This window comes from Lissotriton helveticus, chromosome 3_1, assembly GCF_964261635.1.
Source record: "Lissotriton helveticus chromosome 3_1, aLisHel1.1, whole genome shotgun sequence".
NCBI lineage: Eukaryota > Metazoa > Chordata > Amphibia > Caudata > Salamandridae > Lissotriton > Lissotriton helveticus.
The window spans coordinates 193777472-193796022 of NC_136061.1; the positions used below are offsets into that span (position 1 = coordinate 193777472).

The 18551-nt window shown below is 45.9% G+C and overlaps 1 long non-coding RNA gene across 1 annotated transcript; it reads right to left on the reverse strand.

Moving 5' to 3' along the window:
* Positions 1–1569: 1569 nt before the first annotated feature.
* LOC144824474 (uncharacterized) lies at positions 1570–12962 on the reverse strand. Its single transcript, XR_013608965.1, has 3 exons — positions 12854–12962; positions 11232–11355; positions 1570–2464 (listed from the first exon to the last, which is right to left on the reverse strand). It is a non-coding gene; the product is annotated as an uncharacterized LOC144824474 (long non-coding RNA).
* Positions 12963–18551: the final 5589 nt, after the last annotated feature.

Below are 18551 nucleotides of genomic sequence, written 5' to 3' on the forward strand. Positions count from 1 at the left end.
TGGAAACGTCTCTGCCTACACAAATACAGCACCACACCAAGTCTAACTCGCAGGCCCTCCCTGTTCCCCGAAATGTCAACAGGAAATGCAGACAGAAGTCAGTCTCGTCCGAGGCGGGTAAAGTTTATTTTAATGGCATACAAAGGGTTCCAACCTGGGATTTCCTGAATCTCTAAGCAGGTAATAGAAACAAACCAGCAGTGTAAACAGTCTCCATTAGAGGCTACCTCTGTCCCACTAGTTATCACAGATTCAAATCTATTTCCCACAAGGCATTGTAACGACACAGAATAAATAAACAGGTCAACATCAGATACAGTGATAATCAGGATAATGAACTAGTAATCGCTGTGAGCATCAGAAAGCACTCTTGTCATTTCCATGCATCCAACCATGGCACTTGACGCAAACCCAGAATTACAAAGATTTGTGGGCATGGGTTTGAGCCAAAATGGAGGACCTACCGAACTGTGGCATAACCAAGACACATATCTTCATTTCTCCTCGTTATTTCCTCTTTACATGTGTGCAGCATTTTGCAGCACACATGCAAAGAGGAAAAAGCCTCAAAGGGTAGTTGTTGTGCAGGAAGGTGCTCCTCCTTCCTGCACAAAAACTATCCTTCCTACCTATCCAACTACCAACCTTCCTCCTCCCCGTCTGTTGATTTTGACCAAAAACTATCCTTACCATAACCCAGGTCCCTTTGTGCCATGGTGCAGTGGTACTGGATTTGGCTGTAGGCAGCACACGGTGCAAGGAGAGATCAGAGCTGCCATGTCTTTGTGGATATGGCGCAGTCCTGCTCTCTCCCTCTCATGCAATGCACCACAGACCCTTCCCTGGCTGTGCTTGTTGTGGGCATTGTTCGTAAACATGCCCCTAAATGTTCACCAAGATATGTGTGCTATTGATAGTGGCAAAATGAAGGATATTTTCACAAATGGCAACCAAACTGGCTGCCATCCTGTGCCCTATGGGCGTTTTATGAGGAACGGAAAGAAAATGTATACTGTAATGGCAAGACAATAATGTGACACTGACAAGTAAGCACAGCAAAAATGTTTGACCTCATGAGTTTGTTAAAGGAGGCTGTACATTTAAACAAAAGGTAGCATGTCTTTGCTGAGGGAAACATGGTGCTTAGGTTAGAGTGATTTTCGAGAGGAAACAGCCTAAAGAAATCAGATGTAACTTTCTCAGACGAAACTGGCAAAAAGGTTCTCCAGTTACAGTGACTGCAGCCCTGAAGAGATGTGTTACATCCTGCTTTTCCTCCTTCTCTGTCCTTCTTTAGTGTTTGTTCTAAGCTGCTCAGCCTGTATCTATGATGTCACTTTGAGTTCCTTTGTGTATGATTGATTACACTGTGAGTTATATCTGAGGCTGAGCAGCAGGGCAGCTGCTCCCGGTGGGGCCTTAACTGTGGCCTTTTCTAATTTACATTCTTGCTTGTATCCTGTACATTAATTCTAGATTACTAAGAATAAACCACATCTGGACGCAGCAACACAAGGATTCATCTTTTATTTGTTGAATTTTACAAGAGCACAGCTCTAAATATTGTTAAGGGGCTGGTGTGCTTATGAGACTCTTCCTGGAGTAGCTGGTCATCTGCAGCATCAGCATCCAGATGATTGGCGTGGCCCTTTGTGGATGTGTCCAAACCTCTATTCATAAAACATAAACAGCAATGGACTACAGTGAAATACCAGAAATGGGAGAGGGGTACGTTTATTAAACTGCTCCTGGTGTGGCATCACGGGGGACTCAGCAGTTTGAAAGATTTACTTCCTGAAGTCTCCATTGTTGTTAATATGAACTCCATTTGCACCCAAAAGTTGTTTCTTATCCACATTGTCCTCTTATCTCTAGTGATGGACCAGACTGGTCAAGGGCAGAGGCTGAGTGTCCTACGACAAGCTGTTTGAATGTGTGGCAAGTGTGGAGGTCTGGTGATACAAGGTTCAAAAGGAGGTACTTGTTTGCCAAAATGTGCAGTCCGTGTAATGTAGCTTCCAATTGGTTACCCTAGCCACTCAACAGCAAATGGGATGCTCTTGAGGGGCTAAGAATTGGACAAAAGGTCATCGTTGTTATCTCATCAGGGGTCAAAGGCTGCGTGATGTCACCAGCCCTACCCCAGCTATTTTAGTGAGTTGTCGTCCATGGAGGCAGCAGAGTGACTGATTTTGCCAACCCCACACTGTCCTGCTGCGCTGCTTCACAAATAAGCATGTCCGGAGCTGTATAACTGGAGGCTGTCGTCTGCAAGTCACAAGCAAGTGTTTCCGGGATGATATCACAGAAACATCCGCCTGTCCTAGCATGGCCGATAAGAGTGGGCCCATTCTCAGTTCACGCATTTCTCCTGGTGATAAGCTTATTTGCAATGTATTCTTCAATCCAGGGAGTGCCGGGTTTTACACAGGGTCTAAGAAACACTTGATTTTTTAGCTCCAATCTGCAGAGTAAGAAAAATGGTGTCAGTGCTGATCATCCACCAACATGGTACAACCACAACCATGTTAACGAAACATTGGTTGTTTTGTCTGACTGCAGAGGGTTCAGTGCATGCATGACGAACACATATAACAGAAAGCGCGTCTGAAAACAGGCTGCACAGAGTGGGAGTACCAATAGAAAAAAAAAACAAGCATTGGCAAAGCCAATAGGTCTCAACTTTGAGACTTATTGCTTTTCTCAATGGTTTTTACCAAACCTTACGACTTCCCAGATGCTGCCCAGCATGGCTAAATTCTGATTTAAAAAGCCTATTACACGGCAGGCCATGTCATTTTGTAGGCGCATGCAGAACGCATGCTCTCGCCTACAAAATGACGGAACAGTTTTTTTTTCTTTATTTTTGCCGAACTGATTTGGTCTGGCAAAAAAAAGCAAGGAAATGACAGTGACAATAAAGTCAACCAATTGTAAACAATGGGCAGACTTTAAGCCCGCTCTTAGTTTTTGGCAAGCTCAAACAAGGGTTTCTTCAAACAGACAACTGTGCTGACTGGTAAAAAGGTAGATTCTGTCAGGTTTCACATTTTTGTGAAATATTTCACCCAGCCCTAGACACAACATTTTCATTATTCCTTCACGCATAAAAAATACCAAAACTAAAATCATTTGCATTTCGGTAAAGAAAGCTTGTCAATAACCAGAATGTGTTTCTATACACCACAAGAATTCTATGGGCCAGATTTAGAAGCCCATTGTGTCACCACTTTTCATGATGCACCGGCAGTGCATTTCACTGCCCCATTTTTACAAGGTCAGGAAAAGCCACCCTGCTCAACTTTTCCTGTCGTTGTAAATACTTTGCATGAAAGGGGCGTTCCATGGATGTTGCTCAGGGTGGTCCCCCACAGCACCCATGGAACTAGACACATTTCTAGATTTATGAGGAATCGTAAACCTGGAAATGCGTTAAAATGCTACTCCACCCTAGGGGTGGCATAGCGAGGGGCAACCAGGAGAAATATTTTCATTTCTCCTAGTTTTTTCCTCTTTCAAAACATTCTGTATTCAACAGCACGCATTGAAAGAGGATAATGCCTGTAGTGATTGTTTTTGTGCAGGGAGGTGCCATGTCCTGCACAAAAACAATTTCCCCATGATGCAGGCAACCTTGCACCATGTTGCAAGGGTGGCTGCGTCGGCGCATGGCAGCTGTTTGTGCGCCAGCGCAGGGGAGAGCACAGGAATGCAGCATATTATTGTAAATATGTCAAAGGGAGGTGCAGCCAAAGGGCTTGCGGTGCCGCGCTGAGGCACTTTCTTGTAAATCTGCCCCTTAGTGAGTAACTGTCATGAACTTAGGGCTTGGGCCTATCGCAAATGCAGAATTTGTGTACAAACTGATACTGGAAAATACTGCCCCGTCTCAGGTTGATTTTTGGAGCTATCACAAGTTCCACATCTTGCATCGGAGAAAATGTGCAAAATTGTATTTTTAAACGCTACTTTACTCATACACAATTTTCTCCTGGCTGAAGCGGCAGAAAAATGCAGGTCCAAAATTTAGGCAATTCATGTGGTATTCACTAAGTGTGGTACCAGGTGCAAATAAGTGTTTTTGCTCACCTGCGCACTTGGCGCAGCAGTTAGAATCTAGCTGTTAATCACAGAAATAAAATTACAGTAGTACTAAAACAATGATCATAGAATGCTGCTCACTAGGGAATAGATAGATATTTTATCATGCCCACATGGCATAAAAACACATTTTGATTTTGAGGAAGCTTATAAAACGAATACGACACGATTTAATATTAGATTTTATATTCTCACAATAATGCATTTATTGACTGAGTGGAAACTCTCCCCCTCAATTAAGTCAAATTATGGACTTGGTGAACAATCATTAATGACCTCACAATGCTGGAAGGTAACGGATATGGCCTCGCAGAAATCACGTCCCATATATGGCGGGTGTCTTTGATAATCCTTTAAAAGTGTTCTTAATCACAAATTCTACAGAAGGGACAAGACCACACGTGCTACATTAGGTACTGCATCACAGATACAACATAGTATGCTTCTGTACAGATACTACATTTTATTTTTGACCGCTGGCACTAAGGGGCTTTTTTTAGAAGCCCCTATCGCTACCACAACATCACTTTTAAAGATTTTGTGGTGGCGATAGGGGCTTATGCCTTATTTACAAGGCAGCTTTAAGCCACTTAACGTGGCTTAAAGCTGCCTTGTAAATAAGGCACCCTTTCATGCTATACTTAGCGTGAAAAGTGCGGGTGTTGGGTAATGGGTGTTGTGGTGGGCGTTCCACCGCAACACCCATTAATTTTGATGTGCAGGAAGGGACACCTTCCTGCACATAAACAATCACTCACCTCAATGCAGGCACCCTTTCACTACGGTGCAAGGGTGCCTGCATTGGCGCTAGGCAGCTTTATTTTGCGCTAGCACAGGGGGAAACGCTGGGCTGCACCTTATTCTTGTAAATATGGTGCAGCCCTGCGTTTCTAAAGTGACTGAGCGTGTCCTAAGCCTTCTTGGCTTAACAAAGCGCTTTGCCACTTTCCTTGTGAATGCCCCTGCCTATATCACAGGTATATGAGTCAATGTTTAAGCACATATTGTAGGCCCGTTGACAGAACCCAGAACATGTACTCGGCCAAAGACTCTACACACAGACTAGTGTTTGTTTGACAACAGATAGCGCAGAATGCGTGACCAAAGATACCGCGTGTTCCGTCATCGGACATCAGTGTCACAGGTTGCGTAGTGACAGATATTTTAGTGTGCTTAGCCACAGATACCTGAGAATACCTGACTACAGATACCACAGCTCGTGCTAAACACAAGATACCACAGTTGTGAGTGACTCTCTGATACCACAGAATGCCTGACCACAGATACTGCAGTGTATGCTCCTCCAACAGACATCTGTGCCACAGGGTGTTTTTTGTCAGTTATGACAGTGTGCTGGCCCCAGATACTATGGAATACCTGACTACAGACACCACAGCCTATGCTAAACCCCGGATACCACAATGTTCAGAGGCCTCAGAAACCACAGATACTACAGTGCATGCTCGGCCACTGGACATCTGTGTCAAAGCAAATGTATTGACAGATATGTTACTGTGCTTAGTCACAGATACCTGAGAATACCTGACTACAGATACCACAGCATGTGGTAAACCCAAGATACCACAGTATGGGAGTGACCACAGATAACCACAGAATGTCTGACCACAGACACCACAGTGCATGCTCGGTCACCGCATATCTGTGCCTAACTACAGATACCACAGCACGTGGTTAACCCCACAGTGTGTGAGAGGCCTGAGATACCGCCGAATGGCTGACCACGGCTACCACAGTGTATGCTCGGCCACCAGACTTTGGTACCACAGGGTGTTTATTGTCAGATAGGCTAATGTGTTTGGTGACAGATACCTGAGAATAGCTGACTACAGATACCACAGCATGTGATAAACCCCAGATACCACAGTATGGGAGTGACCACAGATAACCACAGAATGTCTGACCACAGACACCACAGTGCATGCTCGGTCACCGCATATCTGTGCCTAACTACAGATACCACAGCACGTGGTTAACCCCACAGTGTGTGAGAGGCCTCAGATACCGCAAAATGGCTGACCACGGATACCACAGTGTATGCTCGGCCACCAGACTTTGGTACCACAGGGTGTTAAACGCTTTATTTTAAAACGCCTTATGTACTAAATGCACTTTAGAATCTGATGCAATTGAAATACTAATTGTATTTTTAAAAGATTTTAACTCACTAGTATTATTGTTTTCTCTGCACCCTTAGCCCCGTTCCATCGCGGCTCCGTGCCGTTTGTGTGGAGGGCAGGGTGAGCTCCATTGTGCCTCAGAGCCGGCTCCCCGACCAGAACGGAGTTAGCGTTCCAGCTGGGGGTGGGGCTTAGACCATAAAAATGGCTACCCAGAAGCGCAGTGGGAGCGCCGTCACCGCGCCGAAGCCGTGCCAAAGGGGTGCCAGTCTGCGCCAGTCCGCGCTGGGTCTGCGCTGTGCGCCAGATTCCCTGGCTCCGGCAGAACCCATCATACAACGAGGGTAATTACTTATTCCAGAGCATTGCTACTCAGTATAGGAAACACTGTAAATTATAAGAGCTGCACTCATTTTCATTTGGATTCCTTTTGTAACCTACCTACCAACGTGTGCCCGAATTGCGCATTTAAGATCACGTCACCTTACTCACAACAAGTACCCTTCTTGGTCTCTGGAAATGAAGATAAATACATAAATTGCGTACTTATAAATGCACGCTCTCTTATAAAACACAGAGATGACGTGGCCGAATTCATAGCTAACCAAAACACAGACATTATGTTTATAACTGAGACCTGGGCAGATCCAGCTTCTGGCCCAGATTTCAGTATAGCCACCCCGGATGGCTATCACGTGATTAGACTAGACAGATCCTCTGGAAAAAAGGGGGGGCGGTCTAGCTATTATACACCGAGCAAAATTAGCTATAAAAACTGAACCATTAGACCACGACTCTGCGGAAGCTTTAGGTTTCACTATTACTCTTTCTCCTGCACAGACTTTTAAGGGAACTCTGGTGTATCGACCACCTATTTCACGAACACCCTTTTTGAAATCTCTTAATTTTTTACTAGAACCAGTAGCCGCTAACGTGGATTACACAATATTGGGAGATTTTAACTTTCACTTAGAAAACCTTGCAGATAAAGACTCATACACGCTTATCTCCGATTTCCTGGCTGCTGGCTTAGAACAGCGGGTCTCTTCAGCCACTCATCAAGCAGGTCACACCCTAGACGGTTTATTTACTAATAATTCTTATATAACTCACCCTACAGTGGTCCCGCTTATATGGACGGATCACTCGGCAGTTAAATTTTCTATCTTAGTCAGGAACCATAAAAATTCTTCGCCTATCATACGCCCTCAGATTAAATGTCGCGACTGGAAAAACATTGATCCTACCGTTTTAAATAATATCCTGGAATCTACGAAACCAGAAGACATGGCTGATCCACATGAAGCATCTAATAATTATGGACATTGGTTGAATAATGCCCTTGACCGCGTAGCACCTAATAAAAAAATGCAACCAAACCGCACTAAACCATCTGCACCGTGGTTCTCAGAACCATTAAGGCTCGAGAGACAACGATGCCGAAATTTGGAGAGGCGCTGGCGTAGGAACTACGATAATAATTACAAAGATACATATAAGAAAGCTATGTCGAGCTATAAAAAACTCATAATCACAGAAAAATGTAATTTTTATAGCACACAAATAGAATCAGCTCAAAATTCGAGCAAACAGCTATATCACGTGGTCAAAAAATTCGCTAATTCACCGGCTCCTGTCACCACAAAGCCATCTCAAATTTTCTGCAATGAGGTTGCGGAATTTTTCAAAGCAAAGGTCAAAGACATTTTTAACAACTTTACCAAAAGAACTATTACAGACTCAGTTCATTTAGAGATCCCTCTTATATCACCAAAGCCATCCTTGGAGGTCTTCTCCCCACTATCCCAGCTATCCATGGAAGAGTTTATGAATACTGTTAAGTCTGGATCACCATTGGATCCATGTCCTCCACTTATTCTTAAACCAGTATCCAATCTGATAGCCCCGGTGCTCACTAACATCTGTAATGCCATGTTTCGGACAGGTGACTACCCTTCAATCTGGAAAAAGGCCACTGTAAAACCTCTTTTGAAAAAACCAACACTAAATCCGTTAGAGCCCAAAAGTTATCGCCCTATTGCCTCGCTCCCCTATCCATCAAAATTTTTCGAAAAGGCAATGAACCTACAACTGTCGAACTATATTGACCAGAATGAGCTGCTGGATGATACCCAGTTTGGGTTCAGGAAGGGCCACGGGACTGAGACTGCTCTGATAAAGGCAGCAGAGGAGATCAGGATTATTATGGACCAGGGTGGTGCAGCGGTCTTAATACTCTTGGATTTGTCTGCAGCTTTCGACACGGTCGATCATACCATCTTGATCGACCGTGTCGCTGCAATTGGAATTCAAGGCAAAGCCAGGTAACTCCTGGCATCCTTTTTAGCTGACAGAGAGCAGTCTGTGAAAATGGGGAGTTATTACTCTCCTGATTTCAACCTGCCTTGTGGAGTTCCTCAGGGCTCCTCGCTAAGTCCGACACTTTTTAACATCTATGTGTCGGACTTGGCGAGGGTGATCAAGTCATTTGGCATTGGATTAACCTCATATGCCGATGACACCCAGCTGGTCCTGGCGATCCACAAAAATGGAGCAGCAGTGGCCGCTAACTTCCAGGAGGGCATGAGAGCCATCAGCACCTGGATGGATCAGAATTGTTTAAAACTAAATTCTGACAAGACGGAGGTTATGGTATTTGGTGAGTTGACCCCGTCTTGGTCCCCAGTCTGGTGGCCTTCGGAACTAGGAACCCTCCCTTTACCAGTATCTAAAGTTAGAAATCTTGGAGTTCTATTCGACAACAAGCTAGCTTTTGTTAGCCATGCTAACGCAGTGGTCTCAGCGTCCTTCTTTACCCTGAGAATGGTAAAGAAACTACTCCCATTTCTTCCCTCAAATGCAGGTAAAACACTAATGTCCACTTTGGTATTATCTAAGGTGGACTACTGCAGCGGTCTATTGTTGAACGCGCAGGAGCAAGTTCTGAACAAACTACAGCTTGTTCAAAATGCTGCCGCAAGGATCCTAACAGGCACACCTAAATATGTATCCATCTCTCCCATTATTCGTCAACTACATTGGTTGCCGGTTAGAAGCCGTACAAAGTTCAAGGCCTTGTGTATTATATATAAGGCATTGAACAACACTGGACCAGATTTTTTTTTTAAATCCATCAGTGTTTACAAACCTGGTCGATCCTTACGTTCATCTGCAGCTCAACAACTCCAAATTCCACGTACAAAGAAAGCAACATGGGGAGACAAACGCTTTGTGGTTGCTGCTTCGAAATTGTGGAACCTGCTCCCTCCCCATATTAAATTTAGCCCATCTTTACTAATATTCCGAAAGTACCTTAAAACCTGGCTTTTTAATCAGTAAACTTCAAATAGGAACCCCCTGCAATCTGTGAACTCCAGCGCCGAGACACCGGAAGGTATTTGTGCGCTATAGAAATTTTATAAATAAATAAATAAATATTGTCAGATAGGCTAATGTGTTTGGTGACAGATACCTGAGAATAGCTGACTACAGATACCACAGCATGTGCTAAACCCCAGATACCACAGTATGCGAGTGACCACAGATACCACAGAATGCCTGACCACAACTACCTTAGTGCCAAAGACTCTACACACAGACTAGTGTTTGTTTGACAACAGATAGCGCAGAATGCGTGACCAAAGATACCGCGTGTTCCGTCATCGGACATCAGTGTCACAGGTTGCGTAGTGACAGATATTTTAGTGTGCTTAGCCACAGATACCTGAGAATACCTGACTACAGATACCACAGCTCGTGCTAAACTCAAGATACCACAGTTGTGAGTGACTCTCTGATACCACAGAATGCCTGACCACAGATACTGCAGTGTATGCTCCTCCAACAGACATCTGTGCCACAGGGTGTTTTTTGTCAGTTATGACAGTGTGCTGGCCCCAGATACTATGGAATACCTGACTACAGACACCACAGCCTATGCTAAACCCCGGATACCACAATGTTCAGAGGCCTCAGAAACCACAGATACTACAGTGCATGCTCGGCCACTGGACATCTGTGTCAAAGCAAATGTATTGACAGATATGTTACTGTGCTTAGTCACAGATACCTGAGAATACCTGACTACAGATACCACAGCATGTGGTAAACCCAAGATACCACAGTATGGGAGTGACCACAGATAACCACAGAATGTCTGACCACAGACACCACAGTGCATGCTCGGTCACCGCATATCTGTGCCTAACTACAGATACCACAGCACGTGGTTAACCCCACAGTGTGTGAGAGGCCTGAGATACCGCCGAATGGCTGACCACGGCTACCACAGTGTATGCTCGGCCACCAGACTTTGGTACCACAGGGTGTTTATTGTCAGATAGGCTAATGTGTTTGGTGACAGATACCTGAGAATAGCTGACTACAGATACCACAGCATGTGCTAAACCCCAGATACCACAGTATGCGAGTGACCACAGATACCACAGAATGCCTGACCACAACTACCTTAGTGTATGCTTGGCCACCGAACATCTGTGACACCGGGTGTTTATTGTCAGATATGTTAGTATGCTTGGTCACAAATACCTGAGAATACCCGACTACAGATACCACAGCACGTGCTAAACCTCAGAAACCACATTGTGCGAGTTACTACAAACACCACAGAGTGCCTGACCACAGACTCCACAGTGCATGCTCGGCCACCGGACATTCGTGCCACAGGGAGTTCATGGGCAGATAAGATGGTTTCTGGTCCCAAATAACTGAGAATACCTAACTACAGATGAAAAGCATATGCTACACCCCGAGAGGCCTCTGCTGCTGTAGAATGGCTGACCACGGATACCGCAGTGTACGCTCGGCCACCGGGTGTTCATTGACATGAATGATACTGCTGGGCCCAGATAATACCTGACCACAGACAGCACAGCAGATGCTAAACCCCAGATGCCACCGTGTGGGAGTGGCCACAGATGTCACTTGTATTCCCAGGTGCAGATTGTGCAGTCAGAAGTGGTTGATACTCACATGTAACCGCGTTGTGAGCAGCTGCGCCTGGTTGAGCTGTAGCTAGCGATTCTGTTGGCTCTTATCTTCCCTTCTGTGATAAAGGCCTTTGTGGGGCAGCAGGATCCGCCAGACCGGACGTCATCTGTTAGGAAGAAATGCAGACATTACTTGCCCTTCTTTTACTGTCTGTTCCACTGTTTAAATTCTAATCCGGTTCAAATACATGTTTAAAAACCAAGGCCGGATTGGGAACGAAAACCAGCCTTTACCAAAAAAGTTCATCCCACCCCCTCACCTCCCCCCCCCACTCTCTCCCTCTCTCTCTCCAAAACACCCCTCACTCTCGGATCTGTATAATAACCTACTAGTCCCCGGAAACTGTTGAGAGCCTCCAGCAAAACAAGTGAGCTTCCTGGGCTCGGTCAACTGCCCCGAGTCCACTGACGGCTTCTGGCCACAGGTAGAAATCCAGTGAGGCTCTGTCGGCACTCACTCGTTGAATAGCCCTCACTAGTTAAATAGGCTGCTGTTTCAGCACACACTAGTTGAATAGCCCTCACTAGTTGAATAGGCTGCTGTATCAGCACACACTAGTTGAATAGCCCTCACTAGTTGAATAGGCTGCTGTATCAGCACATACTAGTTGAATTGCACTCCCTAGTTGAATAGGCTGCTGTATCAGCACACACTAGCTGAATAGCCCTCACTAGTTGAATAGACTGCTGTTTCAGCACTCACTCGTTGAATAGCACTCACTAGTTGAATAGACTGCTGTTTCAGCACTCACTCGTTGAATAGCACTCACTAGCTGAATAGGCTGCTGTATCAGCACACACTAGTTGAATTGCCCTCCCTAGTTGAATAGGCTGCTGTATCAGCACACACTAGTTGAATAGCCCTCACTAGTTGAATAGGCTGCAGTTTCAGCACTCACTCGTTGAATAGCACTCACTAGTTGAATAGGCTGCTGTTTCAGCACTCACTCGTTGAATAGCACTCACTAGTTGAATAGACTGCTGTTTCAGCACTCACTCGTTGAATAGCACTCACTAGTTGAATAGGCTGCTGTATCAGCACACACTAGTTGAATTGCCCTCACTAGTTGAATAGGCTGCTGTTTCAGCACTCCCTCGTTGAATAGCACTCACTAGTTGAATAGGCTGCTGTATCAGCACACACTAGTTGAATAGCACTCACTAGTTGAATAGGCTGCTGTTTCAGCACTCACTCGTTGAATAGCACTCACTAGTTGAATAGGCTGCTGTATCAGCACACACTAGTTGAATAGCCCTCACTAGTTGAATAGACTGCTGTTTCAGCACTCACTCGTTGAATAGCACTCACTAGTTGAAAAATCTCTTCCTATTGGCCCTTAGCAATGTATGGAACTTGAAAGGGATAATGCTATAGGCAGGCTTAGATTTGCATGCTCAGCCTAAGGACAAACAAAGAATGTAAATAAAGAGTCCGTGAGGGTTGAGGCTGTGTGACTGAAGATTTGCTGAACGGTGCATAGAAAAAGTCTAGATGGCCTCTGTAAGCAACAGCTGCTAAAGATGCGCATGAGAGGAAAATAAATACAAACTTAAGAAGAGGCTGAAGATGAGCATTGAATAGAAACAGAAAGAGCCTGTACTTACTCAGAGCCTGAGTAACGACAACCAGGCTAAGGATGAGCAGGACAGCGCAGACAGAGGAGACGGGGCGCATGGCTGCCTCTGAGGACTCACTCCAGGAGCTGATGGCCAACACGAGGAGATGCAGATGGACTTGTGGCTGGGCAGTGGCATGCTCCATCTCCACTGAGTGCGGTTTTATCCCCTCCAGACAGCCACTGAGTAGGCGAAGGGAAGTTACCCGTGTGTAGGAAAAACCCAGCCATGGAAGCGACGCGTGTCAGCCGTCCCACGATGAGTGACCAGTGGGGGCAGGAACTTCCCTAAGAAGGAGAGGGACAGTCGCGTCAGCTAATTAAAGAAAGGTGTGAGCTCTTCACAGCAAGCCGGGGAAAGCTGAGGCTTACCACAAACCAGGGGGCGTTGGAGCAAGCAATGTGTCATACTTAAATGTAACAGGCAATTATTAGAGCACCAAAACACTTTGTAAAATTAGTTGCTTAAAAAAAACCCTTAATAAACATTGAAGTAAAAGTAACAGCTTTACAACCCAGAACCTTTCAAATAGTTCACAGTTATTACTTAAATTAAAATGTACATAGAATACAAAAAACATTACACTAAAAAAGAGACAGAAGGGGAGGGGGGTGCATGCCATGATCGTTTTTACCACTGGCAAACATTACTACACCCCAAATTGTCCAGTGGCACGAGCCATGAAATTATAAACAGCTTTCAATCATGAAAGGCTTAGTTTACCTTAATTAACAAAGAACTTTGCAACAGCAACTATTATAGAGATAGTTACTACCCAGTGGCAACGGAAGTAGCAGAGCGGGGGCCGCATTGAACAATATCAGTAAACATGATGCTTCAGCTTTAGAAGACAGTCCTGGGATACTGCCCCACTCCATAGCAGTCACCCTGATGATAGGCTCACCCACACTATTTCTCTGCTTGGCAAACAGACTGAGATACAAGCATGTTGACGCTAAAACTACACAGACTAAACTTTAAGAATGAAAACAGCTGTCCATACAAGCAAGATCATGCGCCAATGCAGTCAATTCCAAATGTCCCTTTTATTCCTGCCTCTCTCCCAACACTGCTAATATAATTTTCAATAAAAATTTAACTGAAATTAAAAAAAAAGATAAAAGGTGATATACACAGTAGTTCGTATTATTTTGAATCATGCCATATATGATTAGTTCATATTGTTATCTATGTTTTCTACTGCACACTTTGCATGGAAAGATCATTTTTGTTGAGTTTAAATTTTCTAAGGAGTCTTGAAAAAGACACCCCTACTTACTTTCACAAAGGGCCAAGGGCCTTTGTTTTTTATTCTATTGGTATCTGTACGTGTCTATCCATTTGTTACTACATCGTTAAAGTTGACTATTCTCTAACCTCTTGTGTGAACCGTTTTGTCACACTTTCAAACTGTGTAGGAGAAGTCCCCTTGCTTCCCGCACTTCCATACCATGGTGTTCTCATGATCTTGGGAGGTTTCATTTGCTTTATGATATTCTATAGCAAGCAGTGCAGCAGGCTCATTGACCAGTGTTTTGGGCTCTTGGCGTTCATACCAGGAGTTGTCTGTTCCCAGCTTCTTCTACTTTTACATGTTAAGCCTACCAGACTGCCCAGAGGGCCAGCCACTTGAAAAGGTAGCAGCAGTTTTGGCCAGACCAACCCACCATTCAGATGATTTCATTTTGGAGGGAACCAACCTGCATCAAGAGCATTCTTCAGTGTGCCCAATCATGTCCCATGATTCCGTGTTTAGCAAGGATGCATATCAGCTACCCCTTGTGTAGTGCTCTCTACTAGCAACACAGAAAGAGAAACTATATTTAATTCTCTATGGTGTTTAATAGAAACTCAGATGTAACCCTGATCATTCTCTATCTGTGCCTATTGCCTGCCGAGGGTCATTGCTGTTACTCACTCCCGCCTACCTGCTGAACGGGGTCCTGTCGTCCACTCCGCCATCATATGCCGCTGGGGAACCGCTGCTGCGGGTCAGCATGCCGGGACCAGCGCAAGGGACTACATCCCCCAGAATCCTTGGCGGGTGCAGCGTCATTAAACAGCACCAGGAGGCCCTTAAATTGAACTGAGCTCTACCGCAGCGCGGACATCATTCTCTATCTCTGCCTATTGCCTGCCGAGGGTCATTGCTGTTATTCACTCCCGCCTACCTGCTGAACGGGGTCCTGTCGTCCACTCCGCCATCATCTGTCGCTGGGGAACCGCTGCTGCGGGTCAGGACGCCGGGACCAGCGCAAGGGACTACATCCCCCGGAATTCTTGGCGGGTGCAGCGTCATTAAACAGCCCCAGGAGGCACTTAAATTGAACTGCGCTCTCCCGCAGCGCGGGACATCATTCTCTATCTGTGCCTATTGCCTGCCTAGGGTCATTGCTGTTATTCACTCCCGCCTACCTGCTGAACAGGGTCCAGTCATCCACTCCGCCATCATCTGCCGCTGGGTAACCGCTGCTGTGGGTCAGCACGCCGGGACCAGCGCAAGGGACTACATCCCTCAGAATCCTTGGCGGGTGCAGAGTCATTAAACAGCGCCAGGAGGCGCTTAAATTGAACTGAGCTCTCCCGCAGCGCGGGACATCATTATCTATCTGTGCCTATTGCCTGCCTAGGGTCATTGCTGTTATTCACTCCCGCCTACCTGCTGAACTCGTTCCTGTCATCCACTCCGCCATCATCTGCCGCTGGGGAACCGCTGCTGCGGGTCAGCACGCCAGTACCAGCGCAAGGGACTACATCCCTCAGAATCCTTGGCAGGTGCAGAGTCATTAAACAGCGCCAGGAGGCGCTTAAATTGAACTGAGCTCTCCCGCAGCGCGGGACATCATTCTCTATCTGTGCCTATTGCCTGCCGAGGGTCATTGCTGTTACTCACTCCCGCCTACCTGCTGAACGGGGTCCTGTCGTCCACTCCGCCATCATCTGCCGCTGGGGAACCGCTGCTGCGAGTCAGCACGCCGGGACCAACGCAAGGGACTACATCCCCCAGAATCCTTGGCGGGTGCAGCGTCATTAAACAGAGCCAGGAGGTGCTTAAATTGAACTGATCTCTCCGGCAGCGCGGGACATCATTCTCTATCTGTGCCTATTGCCTGCCGAGGGTCATTGCTGTTAATCACTCCCGCCTACCTGCTGAACGGGGTCCTGTCGTCCACTCCGCCATCATCTGCCGCTGGGGAACCGCTACTGCGGGTCAGCACGCCGGGACCAGCGCAAGGGACTACATCCCCCAGAATCCTTGGGGGGTGCAGCGTCATTAAACAGTGCCAGAAGGCGCTTAAATTGAACTGAGCTCTCCCGCAGCTGGGCTGGGCCACTCGTCTTTCATCTAGATCCTCGTATTTCAAAAAGTCTTGGGTTAGTGTGCTCAATCTTGTCTTCTTAAGTGTTGTATTTTTTCTCGTGTTTGTAATTATAATGAGTAAGGGTCATGGCAAGGTTGGGGTTGCAGGAATAGTGGGTACACTCAATGCTTCTTTTACTAGGGCCGAATCAGCACTAATCCATGAAATTGAGCTGACCCAAAAGAGGCTGTCGTTAGAACCCATTCGGTCCTCTGTCGGTGCCCCATTGCCCGGCCCCTTGTTGCCATTTGACACAGTGGAAACAAGAAAAATGGTGACTGTGCATGAGGCCCAGATTCATCATTCTGCCCCAGCATCACTGGTTGTAGTGTTGGATGACATATCCCAGGTAGATGAGATTTCAGTCAATGATCGACCCTCTCTTTCCAAAATTTTAACTCGGCTGCAGCGATTAGCAAATGCAGAAAAAGGGGGGGGGAATGTCGTTATCACTAGTGCCATAACAAAAAAAAGGAAGGCAGGTAGCATTCCAGTAACCTCACATCAGGCTAGTATGGTTCCTAAAACTAGAGGTACCCGTGGACGGAAAGGCTGTGGGCAAGAGATGGCTGCCCCAACGGTATTTAGCCCAACAAGTGCTAACCCACAAAGGTCCTGTACGCAGGTGCAATCCGACCTGCAAGACCGAATAGTAGCCAAACTTGAGGAAAGAATTCTATCCCTACTCAAACCCATCTCGAGTAAATTAGCTGAAATAGATGATAGATTGAGCAAAATTGAGACCCAGTTACTCGTGCCTCATCGCACTCTGGTGGGGGGAGGGTTAAATGGGCCCACCAATCAGTTGAAGGAACCACTCATCATCCCAAACGAACTACCAGGGCCGTCAGGTAGAGGTCGTAATTCTGCCCATCAACCTTTCCAAGATTTGAGAAGCAGTAACTCTGTCCCAAATGTCCGATGAAGGCCTGACACAAGTGAAGCCCCGTGTCCAGGGGCAGAGCATGGAGGACATAATCAACAAGATAGATCCACCCAGTTCAACTTACCAGCGGAGGCTACTCCCTATACTGTCATCTTGTCGAATGTACCCCCACTCCAATCCGGGATGGAGGAACATTGGACCTCCCTTAGGAATGAAGCTCTCCATCATTTGGATAATTTAACAGGACTAGGCAGTCGCTTATTTAGGGAGTTTAAAATGATGCGCAGGATAGCCTGGATTGGGGATTCTGGTAAAATCTGTAAGGGGGATTGCGTGATACTAAACTTTGCATCCCCGCAAATTGTTAAACTGATCCTAGAGAGGGCTGAAACTAGGAGTTTAAGTGGGGCGGGCATTGGTATTTTACCTCTGGGATTCTTTTATCGAAATACTCCATCATCTGTAAGAGGCAGGATGGAGCCATTAGGGAGATTACACTCCCGAGGTACTTACGAGTATAATGTCCCCACCCTCAATAGGTTCGAACCTTTTTCAGACCTAGAGGAGATTGATTGACTGGGATCCAGGGTACAAACGGAGACTGTCATCAATAGTGGGCCGGTTTCAGAGGAAACAACAGCGCCAGGTATCCCCACCAAGACAAACTACGCAGGGACAAAGATGCTCAGTTGGAACATCGCGGGACTAAAAAGGAAGTGTGATGATGCTAGGTGGAGGGCTTGCTTAACCGAGTCGGATATTATTGGGCTACAGGAAACTTGGGACACCAATGTTTCCTTCATTTTGGATGGTTATGCGACCTTTTGCTTATCTGCAACAGCCTCCCCTATGGGGAGGGCTAAGGGTGGCCTATTGACACTGATCTCCCTGAAAATTGCGGGCACCCATACCAAATTGGAAACAGGTTCACTACACTGTCTCACAGTACAAATTACATCTACTGATGTCGGCAATTGGCTTATTGTTAATTTTTATAACTCCTTTGAAAGAGTTCTTAATAATAAACATTTAGTCAGTCTATATAATTTTTTGGACTCATATAATGTGACTAATAATAAACCCTATTCGGTTATTCTTTTGGGTGATTTTAACATACATTGCTGTGATGATAAATGCCACGTTTGGGATAGTTTGGGACCGGCCGACCAAGAAGATACCCATTTTGAACATTTCTCACAGGGACTTTACCTGGAGGAATTGGTAGCAGCTAATGGTCTGACTTACCCAAAACCAACTGGGGGAGGCCCGGTGGTACCAACCTTCAAGGGTAATAGCACTGGGTCAACTATTGATTATATTTTTATTAGTGCTACATTACTTTCCAGAGTAATGGGGTGCATGGTATCCTGGTCCATATTTAGTAACCACAATCCTGTCTTATTGACCATAATGGACGATTTAAAGAAACAGGAAACGA